Here is a 14,426-nt window from a genome sequence, read left to right as displayed (position 1 = left end):
TAGCGAGAAGGCGACGATTTCACACCTTCCTCCCAGGGTCCTCTTGCTATAGTGAGAACACCCTACACCAGACAATCAGTCAAATTTTCAGTCCAAACTTAATCATTTACAACAATTCCTGTTTCATCATGACCAATACACATGCTCATACAAGCCTACATCGTCACACACACACACACATACACACACACACACACACACACACACATATATATATATATATATATATATATATATATATATCAAATACACAAAACATGAAAATTCACATACACACTTATATTAATAATCAACAATATTATAAAATTTGGGGCATTACATTGCCACGTGTTGAAATGTGGCAGGAAGAAATGTGGCAAAGAAGGGAGAAAGGTGGCATGTGCGAAGACAAGTATCAAAGAAGGAAGAAATGTGGCAACTAAGTGTTGAAGAAGGAAGAAGGTTGGCAAAACCAAAATTCATTCTGTCTCTTTCCCATAAAGCTCTCTCTTACTCTCTCTTCTGATTTCTATCTTTCTCACGGTTTCTCTCTTATTTCCCACCACTCACCTTTGCTCTTTGAACATCCAAGCAAGGTAAAAACACTCTTTCATCCACTGTGTGAGACCTCTGAACTCATTTTTCTGCATCTAATAACTGAATATTTGAATTGAGCAGTGGAAAAGCTTTCAAACACAAGTGGTTTCACTCAAAATGGATATCAGATTCATAAGTTGTGGTGAAAATAATGAGATCTCTTCCTTGCTCTGCGTTTCTATGTTTCATCAGTAAAGGAGACCACTTTTCTTGCTTCTTTGGTCTTCAAACTTGACATGCAAATATCCTTCTGTATTCCTTGTAGAAATACCTTTCCAACAATATATCGTGAGCTTAAATCTGACATATGCTCTCTCAATCGCTTAGAATACGTGAGCACCTTCATTTTTATGTTTTTATGCAGAAATAGTGTAAAGAACCAATTTTATGCCTTTTATACTAATCTATTTTAATTTTAAATTTATATTTTTATAAACTACATGAAGATATCTTTCCAACGCACTATCTCAAGCTTGATTCAGAGTTCGTTTCACCACTCAACGACTTGATCTCGTAAGTAAGACCCAATCTGAATTTTGCTGGTCCAACAGTCACGTCCTTGAATTTCTATGAAAATTTCATGCATAAAAATTGACATGTAAACCTTCCATCCTGTTCCTTTTTTTCTTAGCTTTCTGACGCACTTTGCGGCTCGTCGATCGGACTCCAATTGATCAAGATATACGCAAAAATGGTGAGACGTATGCAAAGTTCAAAGCTTCATAGAGAAAGTCAGCATTTTTCACCTTGCATGCAATCTGTTTCGCATATTTTGCTTGCTAAACCTCCTTTTTTTTAACTTGACCTTATTTGTTCACATAGTACACTTCAATAGCTTTCCATAGCCACTTTCGGAGTCAGATTTGGAGCAAAGATCAAGGAGAAAAACTAATTTTACCATGCTATATCCGATTCTAAAAAATTTAGGAAAATAGTGAAAAGAATACATTTTTAAATCCCTCTTCATCCAACTTTATAAACATTCATAAACACTTATAAAATCCTTGTAATTAGATCTTTCCAACAAGCTATCATAAGCCCATATTTTTTTTATCTCATTTGATAAGTCGAAATGTCGGGACAAGCAGAGGTCTCATTTCAAAAAATAGCAGACACACTCTGTATTAATGTGAGTGATGCGACCAATCTGTATTTCCAAAAATTTGAATGAGCACATTTTTATAAACCTCTATGTCTTAGCTTTCAAACAAAATTGGTTGGACTTGATTTGGATCACAAATTAATGAGATATGCAATTTTTAATGAAGCTGTCTCAAAATTGTGTTTTTTTTGCTAACAATAGCAAGTCTTTCCCTTGCATGTGATTTTATTGACATGCATTCTCGTACTTGTGTTCCTTATGATAAAACCTTTCTATAAAGCCATCTTGTGCGTAATTTGAAGTTCATTTGATCTTTCAACGACATACACAAACTAAGTATCTCAAATCTGTCAAAACAATCCATGACAACAAAAATACATCTTTGTAAAATAGTTATTTTGTACCACTTGAATGCATGGGAAATTATTTTAAGAACATCTCCATAATCCTTAGGATGTTAGATTTCAAATCCCTTTTTGCTAAATTCAATTTAGAGGTCATTTCCCCTACCTTTGATCCAAAACTCCCAAGCTGCCTAATGCGGAATTCTGCAGAAAATACTTTTCTAAAATTGCATGTGACACTAACTTTCTCTCAATTTATCGAAAGATATGCATGTGGAAAACATTTCCTAACCATGTTCCTATATTCTAGGTAATATAAGCTTTCTAACAAGCTATCCCAAGTTTGAACTGGATTCCATTTGCTTCCCCCAAAGAATAAGGATAAGTTAGCAACTCATTCTCTAAATCGTGACAGTTTCACCTTTCTAAAGAATTATCTTGAGCTCGATTTGGACATCATATCACTCAATTACCCTCCATTTGGCAAGTGTACCAAAACTTGAAATTCTAGTTATTCAAAAGTAAGCATCCTGTTGTATCGATACTGTTTTTAGCTAACTAAAATTATTTGACTCAGTTAAAAACTTCCTCTAATGAGCTTTGTGTCTGTATTCTTGAATGAGAAATGCATCAGTACCCCAGGTACTTTATTCAGATTCTAAACGTCTAAGTTATAGGCTCCATCGCAAAAACCGCTTCTAAAGGATGATTGTTGACCCTGTTGAGAAAAACGCGATTACAACCCAAAAAAAGGTTGGAAATGGAGTGTCTTTCCTCACCAAGTTGAGTTACTCTCTAAGGTGAAGGGAAGAAACTTTCATATGACTCGAGTTAGGAGTTAGGGGAATGGATAAGAATACACTTGATGAAATTGTCAATGTTGTGTGTGGTTGAAAGCTTTTGAGAATTCCTCACTCTCTTGAGTTTATAAACATATATTTAACATTGAGATTGATATGTTTGCTTGTGTTACTATGGTGCACATATATGTATAAAATTGTGTGATTGAATGCTAAGTTAAGCAAAACTTTATGGTAAATTTTAGACTTCTAAACTTGAAAAATACCAAGGAGAATGGAAATTGTCCTTTATAGCATAGCATTAAGTACACCAAAACTAGTTAAATGAACTAAGCTATAAATTAACATGTGTATTCTATCACCTAGAAAAATCAAACTACAATATGCTGGATAGAAACACCTAGGCACTTGATTCTTGATAATTTGGAAAAGGATATGACACTTTAATCAAATTGTTGCTTAGGCAATCTAATGAACCACTGAGTCTCATAACTTTTAGTCATGCTAAGCTTAATTACATTAATTTATAATTTTAGTTTAAATAGGAAAATCGATAATAAGTAAGAAATTGGATAAGTTTAACAAATGTTCCAATAATAGATGAAAAAGGAAAGAGAAAATGAAGCCTCGATTTAGGCATTCAGCCCTTTAGAAAATCTAATTGAATGTGGTATAGAATAGGAACAAAATGACTTTGGTTATGTTTGATAAAATACTAGTCACGTTAACTATACTCGTGGATTTAGAAAATAATAATAAATAATAAAATCTAAAGTCCTTGTATATAACAAAGTCTAATGAAAAACTTGAATGAACTACCATAAAGAAACTTAGACAAACCTAATGTAGGACGCCTATGAGAATAAAATCCACCTTTACTGGTTATGATTGAGGCATTGTGATTTTGAATATACTATTATTTGCATATGTATAAGTATTGCACATATTGTGACATTTGAATATGAATGTGATGGTTACATGATTTTAAAGTTTGGTTTGACACATGTGAATTGGTGACCCATAATTGGTTGAAAGCATGTAGAAATGCATAGGTAGGTGGATTGAGGCCCCTTTTATGGTTATGAGACCCTGAAGGGGTGTGCATGTGTTAATGAGAACGCTTAGAGAGAATTGACATGTAAGTATAACCACACTATTGAGTCTAGTTACTTGCTTGTCTTGGACCTAGAATTCGTAATATAACCTTAATGATTGAATCAAGGAAAGTAAATCTTTGCGAAAATCTAACATCTTTTCAATCTTGAGTAGTAAACTAACTAGGTGGATAAAATTAAAAATTCAAAGAAAGAGACAAGGCTAGTGAGCTAGGGACCCTTAATGGATGAGCTTGAAAGCATTGGTATAAGTATATGTCAATCTCTTGTAGAAATTGTCTGAATAATTGAACATGGAATGTTGATCCTGAATTTAAACCAATGCTTGAGTGCGTGATGTGAAATGAGATAGGATATTAATCCTGATTTGAATGGGCACCTGTGTGCGTGATATGGAGATTGAGCTCCAAAGAGAAATAAACTATTCAAATGGCAATTGGTGTGGATACCTCTCACCTGTGAAGGAAGTCACAAGGGTATTTTATAACTGTTGTTGCTGAAAGATAGGGAGGACCTCAATGTCTAGGAGATTTAATGGAGTTGGGTGACTTACTAGTAGCCCTATGAGTGTCCTAGGCCCCAGAACTCTGGCTGGAAGTCTTCACGCAATGCTCCTTTATCCTGACCTTCTCCCGAGGCTTATTGTATTGGTCAAGCTAGATCAGTCGGTAGAGGTTTGAGTCTCCACCATACATGCGAAATGTAGGTTGGCTAGTGAAACTCCCAACAACTTCCGATGATAGGAATGGATCCAAGAGTTATATGAGCATAACAAATGATTTTAAGCCAAACCAAAAGTTAGCATATGCATAAGTCCCATGCATCATGGTCTAGCATTGAATTAGAAATATATGAGGTGTCTGCTTGTAAATGAATGAAATTATTTATATTATATTGGTTAAGTAGATTTTTGAAAATCAATGCTTTATATAAGTTTATACTTTCTCCTGTTTATTTCTTTCATGTCCTAACTATTTTTATAAGTATTTAAAAAGTCTCACCCCTCTCTTTTATTCTTGTTTTGCAAATCTTCAATGTTCTGTCCAGGGGCACAGGTAAACTCGAGAATTATAAGAAGATTCTGTTAACAAGATTGCTACATCTAGAAACACAGTTGTGTCAGTCGAATCATGGTTGCACAAGGGGATTTTCATACACGTATGGAATTACATAGGTTAACTAGGGTTATTAGAGTCAATGTGTAACATCCTAAATCTTTAAATTTTAAAAGCTGCTTATACCATTTATACAAGTCAGTATACTGTATAAATATTTCATATATGAAAAATATTGTAAGTATAAATAGATAAAATACCTATTCGTAATTAAGATTGTTTAAAATGTTTACCAATATAGAAATTATTAAATAAATAACAGTAAACATAAATCATAATTACCCGAAATAAATTTTTTACAACATTGGTACAAAACCTGCAGTAATACATGTTTCATATAATAATTTACAAATGTTTAGTAAAACAAGTGGGACTCAAAATAATATCATGACTAAAAATAATTACATCTCAAAGGTAATTTAAGTCCCAGAGCAGCTCCAAAATATATTCCAACACTGAGAAGCTAGTACTAGTTGTTTCTATGCCAGCTTTCTATCTTTGCCAGGTCTTCAGAATCAAGATCATCGTCTAATGCAAGATAAAGATTGCCTGAATTAGCTATGACTTCACTACCAATAACTCGTTCAAAAGTCCATTTGGATGGTCTTCCGAGATGGTCATGATCATGATTAGTAAACAGATATGTGATGGCTGTCGGGATCCTAACAGTACCACTATACATACAAATACACAAGGTCTGATATATTCTATTCCTAGGAAAATCAAACGGAATATTACAAAAGAAATCCATTTCTAATATAACAAGAGTTCTAGGTTCAGTTTCTACCAAAACGGCAAATTTAAAGTAACACAGTTGTTGATATTCATTAAATACATAATTTAACCTATAAAATATTGAACTATCTACTAGCTTAACTCTCACTACTAGAAAATCTGCAAATATAGACAAATTTACAGATGGATTTTTTTTATTATTATAGAAGAATTTTAGCATTACAGACTGATTTATAGATGGTTACAATCTCTCTATAATATGCGCGTCGGTAAATAATTACAGATAGAAAAATCCATCTGTAATTTACAGACAGAAAAATCCATCTGTAATTCATTTATGAAATTTTTTAAAAATTGTTTCATTTTTTTATAAACATAATTATTCCTCCCTGTTTCTAATTATCACAATTTATAAACATAATAAAAACTACAAAATTATATATTTAAATTAGAAATTATTTATAAAATGTAAAATTAAAATATCATTACAAATGAAGAAGTAAACATCTAAAAAAATAATATTAAAAATAAAATAACATTGTATATCACTAATAATCAGTGTGATTATCTTCTGAAAAAGTATCATTATTAGTAGAGGAGGAGTTAGAGGAGGAATGACACATGGAGTTGAAGATTGGTGGTGTTGGAGTTGGTGGAGGAGGAGGAAGAGGTGTAGAGGTGCATTACTAGAAAACCCAAAAATATAGACGGATTTACAGACAAATTTTTTCACTATTATAGACGAATTTTAGCATTATAGACGGATTATCAAACAGCTACAGTCTGTCTATAATATGCGCATCGGTAAATAATTACAGACATAAAAATCTATCTGTAATTTATAGACAGAAAAATCCATCTATATTACAGATAAAAAAATCCGTCTGTAATTCATTTATGAAATTTCAAAAAAATTGTTTCATTTTTTTATAAACATAATTATTTCTCGCTGTTCCTAATTATCACAATTTATAAACATAATAAAAACTACAAAATTATATATTTAAAATTAAAAGTTATTTATAAAATGTAAAATTAAAATTTCATTACAAAGGAAGAAGTAAACATCTAGAAAAATAATATACAAAATAAAATAACATTGTATATCACTAATAATCGGCGTGATTATCTTCTGAAAAAGTACCGTCATTAGTAGAGGAGGAGTTAGAGGAGGAATGACGTATGGAACTGAAGATTGGTAGTGTTGGAGCTGGTGGAGGAGGAGGAAGAGGTGTAGATGTGCTTGCTCTCATGAACTCAAAGTATGCATGCATCTACTGCATCTGTTGTTGCACCTCCCTCTGCATCCTTAATGCCACCTTCTCCTCTATCTTCTTCTCCATTTTCTTCGCCCACTTCTTCTTCCATACACTTTTCTTGCTCTTCCACATCTCTTCATTTTGTTTTTGCAATTTTTCATTGAGGGCATGGACCTGAATGCGGACCATGTCCTCCACTTCCTCAGGTACAAGAGAAGGGGCATCTCTGGTGACAGATGCAGGGGACATAGAGTCTGCAAAGCGACTCCCCATGCAGTAAATGCGGCCTTTATAAAAGCCACCCACCGTCTCTGACCATATAGTATCATCATCAACTGACTCTGGATCTTGAGAAGATGCCTCCTCAAGCCTTTGAACATAGTCATCTTATAATTCAATGCAGATAATTATATACTAGTTTTGAAAACTGTATAATAAATCATTAATAATAACATATAGTGTCAATAAGGATAACTTACATATGTGGCCTGAGATCGTGTATCAACCCACAAGGTTTTGTCTCCCTTGCGAGTATGTGTCTCCTTGAACACCTCTCCATGTGTAGGTAGTCTCTTCAGTGACTTTTCCTGCAATTTCAATTAAATCACCGTCTCACTCATCAATTATAGTAGCTGGTGTGCATAGTAGCTAGTATGGAAGTGGAAGTGGGAGCGCTAGGTGAAGCAGTGTTGCCACGATTAGGACCCTGAGTAACACCTTTCTTACCTTTACCTGCCATATCTGAAACAAATATAATACATGTTTAGAGACCAAATACACACATACACAATATTGTATCAACCTTTTATTTTATATACACAAATTTCTAATGTAAATTTTGGTAGAATCTCCCCTAATAGATGAATATTTTCCTATATTTATTTATACTTAATAAAACAAATTTCTAATGTAAATTTTGGCAGAATCTCCCCTAATATATTAATATTTCCTTACATTTGTTTACATGTACTTAATACAAAAATCTAAATTTTCTTTACACATAATCTATATATTATGTAATAATCTATTAATCAATGCATAAAAAACATACACATTACAATTCTAAACCGTTCTAGAGCACATCCCCTTATAACTTTACAACATGCATATTCTACAAACTTTGCAAACACAAACAATCCAACAGTACACAATAATCAGGTTTGGAGAAGGACCTCTACGCCCTTCTCCCCAGTCATACAATCTTCAATCCTAACACTCTATCTTAGAAATTTTAAGTCTCTAAAATACATCAAAAATAAAAAACTAAACCGATTAAAAGTTAGAGTATCGTAACAGGAACACAATGATGCAAATTATCTTTCAAATGGATGCTCCAATCACTCGCAAAGGAAAAAAAAACTGAAGCTCCTTGAGAGAGAGACAGAGAGAGGCGAGAGAGAGAGAGATTCATGAAAAATGAGGAAGGGGAAGGGGGAGGCGTGAATTTATGGGTTTCAGGCATTACAGACGGGAAAATTTGTCTATAAATGATTTAATGAAATAGTGCATTTTAAAGATCCAGTTATAGATAGATTTTTCGTCTGTAAATTCGTCAAGTCCATTTATAGACGAAACAATCTGTCTGTAAATTGTCACATGAAAAGTCGGTTAAAAAGGGCAATATTTACAGACAGAAAAATCTCTCTGTAACTCCCGCTCCAAATTTCCCTCCCTTTTTCAAATTACAGACAGAAAAATCCGTCTGTAATTCCTGTCTATATTGTTTCACGCCAAATAGGGGGCAAACTATAGACGGATATTACAGACGGATTTTTATCTGTTTGTAATACAGACGAATTTTTTAGAAAATTAAAAAAAAAACCACAAATTCATTTGTATTATAGACAAATAAAACTCCGTCTGTAGTCAGCGCTTTTCTAGTAGTGGTGCTTGTTCTCATGACCTCAAAGTATGCATGGGTCTGTGATGATTGCTGCCCACTTACAGCTGGGACAGTAGTGAATCCCTCACCTATGCCCTGTGTAGATGGAGGTTGTGTGACATGTGTAGTCGGTAGTGAAGGGGGAGGAGCAACATATCTAGGATTAGGCACAATGATAAACTGCTCTTGTCCCCTATCCTACGAGATTTGCATAGTAGCTGGTGTGGAGGTGGAAGTGGGAGCAGTGGGTGAAGGAGTGTTGCCATGATTAGAACGCTGAGCAACACTTTTTTTACCTTTACCTGCCATATCTGAATCAAATATAATATATGTGTAGAGACCAAATACACAAATACACAATATTGTATCAACCTTTTATTACACATTAAACAAATTTCTAATGTAAATTTTGGCAGAATCTCCCTAATATATGAATATTTCCTTATATTTGTTTACACTTAATACAACAAATTTTTAATGTAAATTTAGACAGAATCTCCTCTTATATATGAATATTTCCTTATATTTGTTTACACTTAATATAACAAATTTCTAATGTAAATTTTGGCAGAATCTCCTCTAATATATGAATATTTTCTTATATTTGTTTACATTTAATACAACAAATTTCTAATGTAAGTTTTGGCAGAATATCTCTTAATAAAACAATATTTCCTTACATTTATTTACACGTACTTAATATAAAAATCTATATTTTCTTTATACATAATCTATATATTATGTAACAATCTATTAATCAATGCATAAAAAACATACACATTACAATCCTAAACCGTTCTAGAGCACATCCCCTTATAACTTCACAACATGCATATTTTACAAACTCCACAAACACAAAGAATCCCACAGCACACAATAATCAGGTTCGGAGAAGGACCTCTACGCCCTTCTCCCTAATCATACAATCTTCAATCCTACAACTCTATCTTAGAAATTTTAAGTCTCTAAAATACATCAAAAATAAAAAAACTAAACTAATTAAAAGTTAGAGTATCGTATCAAGAACACAATGATGCAAATTATCTTTCAAAAGGATGCTTCAATCACTCACAAAGGCCAAAAAACTGAAGTTCCTAGAGCGAGAAAGAGAGTAAATTATGTAAAATGAGGAAGGAGAAGGAAGAGTCACGGTTTTAAGGATTTCACACATTATAGACAGAAAAATCCGTCTATAAATGGTTTAATGAAACGTTGCATTTTAAAGGTTCATTTACAGATGGATTTTTTCCGTCTGTAAATTTGTCAAGTCCAGTTACAGATGGAAAAATCCGTCTGTAAATCACCAGATGAAAAGTTAGTCAAAAAGGGCAATATTTATAGACGGATTTTTCGGTCTGTAACTCCTGCTTCAAATTTTCATCGCATTTTCAAATTACAGACAGAAAAATCTGTCTGTAATTCTTGTCTCTATTATTTCGCGCCAAATGGCGGACAAGCTACAGAAGAATATTACAGATGAATTTTTATTCGTCTGTATTACAGACAGCCATTACAGATAGATTTTTATCCGTTTGTATTACAGACAGATTTTTCAGAAATTTTTTTAAAAAAAAATTCACAATTCTGTCTGTAAAGTCGTCTGTATTACAGACGGATAAATGGCCGTTTGTAAATGGCGCTTTTCTAGTAGTGTCTTTCCTGAGGCTTTGTCATCCTGATTTCCTGAAAATATTAGTAAAGATAAGCTTATATTTTATCATTTAAACATAATATTAACCTAAAGACTAACATCATAGCACAATCACAATCATAGAACACAAGACAAGGAATCATAATAACATGAATCTCAAAGCAATATATATCACATATACATATATTCCATCACAACTCATTACATTCCTCTCTTTTGGATACGCACTCCCAGTGTACTGTAATCATAATTATATGATGCCTCCAGCAGTTCTTGAGGTCTTACACAACTAGGTAAATAGTCGCTGGTTAGCCCATGCATATGGATACAACGTATACAATAAAGGGCCCCTTAGCAAAGGTATAGTCAAGAGTCTAGTCAGGAAACGAGTGTGAGATCATGTGGCGCATTCGCTCTAAGAAAAAATGTGTATACATGCGCGAATGTCACTCACCACCTTACGTTTCTCCCAGATTTCCTATTGTCTCTGAACTCTATACCCCCAGTGTATCTCTGTAACTATTCACACTAGATCCATTGAGCTTTTTACACTTATCCCATACTCCTTTTTGTACTAAAGTCGTCACTCGAGTAAAAGATCGTGCTTAGTAAAGCACTTCCAAACTAAGTTCCAAATAAGTAATATTTGAACATGACATTAACACCCAAAATCAACCAACATATCCTTCATAACAATCTAACGTCAATCAATTATAAGAATCATACAAAAATACATACATAAAATACTCTCATGGTTACAAAATATTTATTATGCTTAAAATCACAAAATAGAGTTCTCTTTACCTTAAAACAAAGTTCTGAAAGAGATTTGGTGAAAGGACCAAGATCTTCCTAAATATCACAAAAGAAAACATTTTGAGAAAGGAGAAATCTAGAAAACATCCAAAAGAGAGAACAAAGCTCCAATAACTTACTTGGAGTTGATTGATGAAGTTCCTAAGCCTGGATTCGAAAGAAAGTTGAGGTTTTGGAGAGATTTCCAGAGAAGAGAGGGTTAGAGGTTGAGAAAACAAGGGAGAGCTCGAAACTTGGATTGTAATCTAAGTTTTCTAACTTGGAAATCCTTAAATACCTTACTCACGACATTCTTGCTACAACGAGTCATTTTTTGCTACAGCAAGCCTTTCTCTCACTACAGCGAAAAGATCAGACAAAATTGCACTTTGTTGTCTGTCATTCTAGCTATAGCGAGAGCATCGTCGCTACAGTGAGAGAGCATCAGAATGCCTGACTTCTAGATGTTCTTTCTCACCACAACGAGAGATATCTTGCTACAACAAGATATTCGGCAACCTACATCATTTAAACTCTTTAAAAATCAAATAACTTTACAAATACAACCAATATTTATTTCTATAATAATAAATATAAAAACGAGGATGTTACAGAATGGGTGAGTAATTCTTTGATGTTGGATTTTACCAAATTGGTATAATACTAGTTAAAGATTTAACATTTACGTTGTGAACTAATGTGATATAGGACGCATTAGATCCTTGGAGTACAGGATATAAAGTGGTATGAGACGCCTTATGTCTTGTCTTAATGTTAAGTCAGTCTCTAGGACTACCAAAGAGGAAAGTCTAACAAGTTACTTGTAATCGAAAATATGTTTGCTTGATTAGAATATACATGTGATAGATTGTATGAGAATGATTCACTAAGAATAAGAATCAATTTAGAGGGTAAATTTTTCTTTGGCATTTTTATCATTAGAAAAAGGTCGTTACATAATGCATCTTCAAAGGTTACATAGCATTTAAGTTTTGTTATGTCTTATGATAGTTTGTCATCTATTTATTCATATTTTGTTAGGTCTTTTTCTTCACATGTTGAGCCAAGTACTTATTCTTAAGTTATGAAACATGATTGTTGAACATAGGTTGTACAATGTGAGATATATGATTTGGAGTCAAATCAAACCTAGGAAACTACATTTCGCCAAAGGACATGTTTGTAATAGGTTACAAATAGGTGTTTCAAAATAATGTATAAGGCTTATGAGATTGTTGAAAAAATATACTCAAACTTAAGATATCAATTACCACTTTCTCTCTAGTGACAAAGCTGACAACTATAAGGTTGCTTTTTTCCTTAACTTCCATTTATAATTGAAAATTGAAACAATTAGACATAAACAATGCCCTTTTTACATGGAGAATTGAAATAAGATATTTACATGATTGCTCCCCCTAGATGAAATTCTATTTAGTTAGGATAAGTTTGAAATTGAAAAAGATATTATATGGTCTTAAGCAAGCAAGTATAGAGTGGTCTACCAAATTATCATCCTTTTTACTCTTAGCTAAATATGCTTAGTCTATGAATGATCCTTCTTTATTTATCAATTCTTTTAAAGGATCTTTCATAGCATTATTAGTATACATGAATGACATAATATTAACAAGAAATGATAAGGAATATATTAGTATATGTGAATGACATAATATTAACAAGAAATGATAAGGAATAGATTGATTGGATTAAACAAGCCTCGAAAGAAGTGTCACACCACTTAGTCTTGAAAAGATTTAGAATGCATTCGACAGTGCTATGGAGACTAAAGAATTAATGGTTACTGTCTAACCTTGGGAGGAGCTTCGAGGATTGTGATTTTAACTTATGGAACTTGCTATTTTTGGTAAACACTTATACTCTCTAGGTCAGCCAGAATCGCATGATCTTTCAACAAATGCAAGAAACAGTAGGGAGGCTAGTAGTAAGGATATGGGGTGATGTAAAGGAGATTCTACGTGTCTTTCTTTTATCATCTTGATGTCACTACCCCCAAACATCCGCAGAAGTGGTTCTCTTGGGTACCACCTACAGAGGATTGGGTCAAGTTAAACTCTGATAGAGCCTTTTCTGCAAACAAATTAGGTAGCTGCATGTCGAGCAATAATCATGGATCGTCATGTACTTTCTAAAGGCTTTTGCTTGTTACTTAGGCCAACTTTGCTGCCGACCCAATGGCCAAGTTAGGACTATCCCTCACTTAATATGTAAATGTGCTTTTATTTGTACTACATTGTCTTTTTGTTTCTCTTCTTTTAAACAAGTCACATTCAATTCAATTGTAAGTAGAGGTTTTATGTAGTTTCTTCTTTTTTTGGGCTAATAGACTTTTTTTCTCCAAAAAAAGAATATATAGAAACTAAAATATAATATTGATTTTATATAAAAACTGGTGTAGTATTAATTTTATATAGCGTAATGGTAGTTTCATATAGAAATTAATTATAAGATCACTTTAAAAACTTGTATGGCACGTCAAATTTTCGTTGTACATGAGACCATCCATTTAATGCAACTATAATGGACCCAAGTAGTAGGGATGAAAATATAAGAGCAAAAATTTTAAATTTTTAATATAAATTTAATTAATAAATAAGTGTCAAATATAAGATTAAATAATTAATTTAATTTAAAAATATTTTTTCTTTATGATTACATATATTAATAATTAATACTGTAATTCCATTTAACAAATAAATTACACACATCCTTTTGTTATAATAAATATTTCTATCGTATTTTATAATGTAATAATACAGATTATAGATCCATATCTTTGTCATTTATCAAAAAATTTAAAAAAAGGTAGGTAGAAATAATAAGATCCTTATAAATTGTAAGTTAAAGTATAATTAGCAAATTTGTATGTGTATTAATTAAGTAAATATAATATTTGAAATAAAACTTAAAAGATAATTCTTAAAATATTCGCTTTAATTTTAAGAACGATGCACATTTGATATATAAAAACAGTTTTGTATGAAAGAATTTTAGAATTTTTTATATAGAATTATTTGTAATATATCTTTAT

The sequence above is a fragment of the Abrus precatorius genome, unplaced genomic scaffold (genome assembly GCF_003935025.1).
Source record: "Abrus precatorius isolate BTA unplaced genomic scaffold, Abrus_2018 Scaffold2, whole genome shotgun sequence".
NCBI classification, from domain to species: Eukaryota; Viridiplantae; Streptophyta; class Magnoliopsida; order Fabales; family Fabaceae; genus Abrus; species Abrus precatorius.
Note: the sequence above shows the minus strand (reverse complement) of the source record.